Source organism: Meles meles, chromosome 1, assembly GCF_922984935.1.
Source record: "Meles meles chromosome 1, mMelMel3.1 paternal haplotype, whole genome shotgun sequence".
Classification (NCBI taxonomy): Eukaryota; Metazoa; Chordata; class Mammalia; order Carnivora; family Mustelidae; genus Meles; species Meles meles.
The window spans coordinates 192,099,854-192,103,914 of record NC_060066.1 but is presented as its reverse complement, the minus strand read 5'-3'; positions in this window follow the sequence as shown (position 1 = coordinate 192,103,914).

Here is a 4,061-nt window from a genome sequence, read left to right as displayed (position 1 = left end):
ACAAGTGAGACTTCCTGTAATGGGGCTTCTACATGTCAACGTCTACCAACAATGGGGGTCTTGATGCCATGGACCGGCAAGTGATCCAGTTCTAGAATTTTGTCCTAAGGACCTGCTTTCGAACACCACTTCTAGCTCAGGAGACCTTGCGACAAGGACTCGAGCTAAATTCGCTTATTTGGGGAAGCATCCACACTGAGAGAGAAGTGGGAAGTGGGAGACACAGAGCAAAGCATCCGAGAAGATCACACTGTGAAGCCCAGTGACCTACTGCAGCTGGTTCTCGGAGCTTGCGTGTCCCAGCAGGGGAACCCCAGACAATGGTACAAAACATATAACCCACGCGGGCGGTGGGGAAGCTGGAGTGCGAGTCCCTGCTTAGGGGCGGATGCTAGCAGTTGGCAGGAAAAGTCCAGGGGGTGTGGTGGGGAGCTGGCCCCCCCTTGCAACAACCTCCTTGCTGACAACACAGACTCGGCCCAGCTGGGAGAAAGCGAGAAGAGGATGCGCGACTTCCCTGCAGCTTCCTGAGGATCTCCACGTATTTCAAAATAAAAAGTTAAAAAAATAGGTAGGATGACCAAGGAAACCAATCATATGGAAATAGCGTTAACAGAATATGTGTCCTTAATGTGGGTTCTTGGGCTTCTTCCAGCAAGCACACGTACTCCAGTGAAGACAGAAGCCCCTTTCAGCTCCCACTCTAAATGGAAATGATGGATAAATTCTAACAGCAAACCATACTTGTATATCTACCTGAGCGCAAAATCTGTAGGTGGGAAGGATCACCTGGGAGTAAGTGCAGCCCCCAGCCAGCACTGATGTGGGTGCATGGACTCAGTTTGCATTAATGATGCAATGGGGGTGGTGATAACTGGGGGAAATCCTGCCAAGAAATGGAAATAACATTTGTCAGTGGGACTCGTTAAACTAATGGAGCTTCTTGCCAAGCTCCCCATGGCACTTCTCCGCGATCTGAGGCACAGGGGACTTCCATAGAAAACAACTCCCACGAGCAAAACATTACAAAGTAGGAGAAGAGAGAGACTTCCAGGAGACAAGGTCAGAAGACGAAACAGCTTGGGGAATTCCCATGCCTTATTAGTGAGGCGGGATGTCAAAGTAGGGGTGGAGCTGGGAGTGCAAGGGGTTCATTGAGGAGTGATGCCTACAGAGGAAAAGGGGGTGGGCAGGGAGAACCTCAACTGAGATGCAGGACTGACAAAGCCTTGGCTGACTCAAAGGGCAATGACGAAGCAAACTGTGGTCTGTAGAAGAGTTCTAGGTTTAGAAGAAGTGGCAAGAGGGGCGCCCGGCTGGCTCAGTCGGTCGAACGTTGGACTCTTGATTTTGACTCAGCTCAGGTCATGATCTTGGGGTCATGAGCTCAAACCCCATGTGGGGTTCTGTGCTCAGCAGGGAGTCTGCTTCGTTCCCTCTCCCTGCCCCTCATGCTCTCTCTCTCAAATAAAGAAGTAAATCTTGAAAGAAAGGAAGAGAGAAATTCCCAGACTCCAGCGCCCCATTCATCCTCAGTCACTGCTTGGGGTCTGGCAAGGAAGACTGAGCTGAAGCCAACCTGGAAGGCACGAAGCCCAAGGTTGTCAGTGAGCTGCAGTCTCTGTGGCCAAGGAGCAAGTTTGTATCGAAGGGAGATGTGAGTGATGCACCGTCCAAAAAGCTCCTGTCCTAGAACAATCGGAAAGTATGCTTCAAAAAGATACACTGAAGACAGGAAGGCATAAGGCAGGAAGAGGAGCTGGTGGCAGAAGAGGCAAACGGAGGAGAAATGGACTGCCCGAAACACAACCCCGTGTACTGAAAAGCAGATGAGATGCAGGCTGGAGAGGGAATCGGTCAAGTCAAATGGATCTGAAGGAATCACCCAGAATGCAGCCCAGGAAGCAGAGAAAAGGATGAAAGCAGGATGGACAGACAGTGCAGAATATGAGCAGAGGGCTCAGGCTCCTGAAACCACCCATGTGGGATGAAGTTTTAGCTCGGTTGCTTACAAGGTGTGAGGTCTCAGGCGCGTTTGTAAAGCTCTCTGTGTCTCTGTTCTCTCGTCGATAAAAGGAAAGGACCTTAGTCCCTACCCCGTGCCTGCTATTAGGGTTAAATGAATATAGTTCTTATCAACAAGTTATAGTTTTTGTTTTGTTTTGTTTTGTTTTTTTAAAGATTTTATTTATTTATTTGACAGATAGAGATCACAAGTAGGGAGAGAGGCAGGCAGAGAGAGAGAGAGGAGGAAGAAGGCTCCCTGCCAAGCAGAGAGCCCGATGTGGGGCTCGATCCCAGGACTCTAGGATCATGACCAGAGCGAAAGGCAGAGGCTTTAACCCACTGAGCCACACAGGGCGCCCCAACAAGTTATAGTTCTTATGGGCCATAGTAAGGGCTCAGTAAATGTTAGCTAATAACAAGAGAGGAAGGGAAACTATGAAAGATAAATTAGAAGTCAGGATGGGGGAAATGAGAGGTTCCGACATTTATCTGAGAGTAGTTCCAGAAGGGAAAATAGGAAAGAAGCACCATCTGAAGCTCATGATGGAGAATTTTCTCTACGTGGAGAAAAATGAGCCCCTAAACTGAAAACCACTGAGCTCTGAGGAGGATGTAACAATTCTACTCCTCGACCTGTTGCAGAGAAATGAAAACACAATAAAGAAAAAAGTCTGCAAAGCTACCGAGGAGGAAACAGATTATCTACAAATGAATGATATTCTCTCTGAAGCCAGTTTGTCATCAGCCCCAGTAGGTGCCAATGGAATAACAGCTTTAGAAGGATCAGAAAAACAATTAGAATCCTACCTTCGGTTAACCTGCCTTTAAGGGTGAATGTGAAATGGAGAGATTTTCAGATACTCATGGACTGAGAGAGAAGGCAATCTGATCAGACTTTTACTCAGTTTATGAAGGATGAGCTTTGGCAGGAAGAAAATCAAACTCTTTTGATTTTGAAGGGAAAGACCTCTGTCAGTTGAGCTGGAATAACAAGAGCCAGACGTACCCTCCTATGGAGGGGGAACCTAGGCAGACCCAGAGGCCTTCCTAAAATAAGGAGGCAGCTGGAGTCGGAGCAGGCCAAAGAAGTGAAAGTTTGCAGGGCCAAGTACTAGAGGAGAGAGCCATACAGTAGTGGGTACTGATCAGCGCATGCACAAGAGGATATGATCCAAGTCTGGGAAATGGCCTCTCAGAAGGATTAGAGGGAAATATTCTCAGAGTTCACAAGTAGCCAGGAATAATGCCATTCCCACCAGCTAGCGCGGAAAACACAATTCTTGGGGCACTGAGTAGATTATTTCTTTATACTGACAAAGGATCATCAGAAACTCAAAACATCATTTGCAGTAGCATAAAATGCATGACCAGGGATAAATCAGACAGAAGATGTGTAAGACCTGTGCTATGAAAATTACAGAGCCTTGCTTAGAGAAATGAAAGAAGGACCTAATGAAATGGGAAGATATGCAGTGTTCTTAGATTAGAGGATCAATGTTGTTATGATGTCAATTCTCCCCAAATTCATCCACGGATTCAACAGAATCTTAATGAAGGTCCCAGTAGGCTTGTGCGTGCATGTGTGTGTGTGTGTGTGTGTGTGTGTGTGTGTATGTGTAGAAATTGGCAAGCTAATTCTAAAATTTATTTAAAAATGCAGAGGTTCTAAAATGGCAAAAACAACTTGGAAAAAAAAAAGAGGAAATTTGAAGGACTTCTACTCCTTGACTTCAAGACTTAGGATAGATCTCCAGTAAGCAGGAGAGTTTGGCATTGGCTGCAAGAGAGACAGATCAACGGGACAGAATAGAGATTCCAGAAATAGATCCACACTTAGTTGACTGATCTTTGAAAAAATGTGAAGGTGATTCAGTTGAGAAAGGATAATCTTTTCAAGATACAGTACTAGAGCAATTAGATATCCATAGGGACAATGCAAAACCAAAGATAGGACCTGAAGTGAATCATAGGCTTAAATGTACAATGGAGAACTATAAAACTTTCAGGAGAAAGCATAGAAGAAATTCTTTGCTGGCTTTGGGTTAAACAAAGAT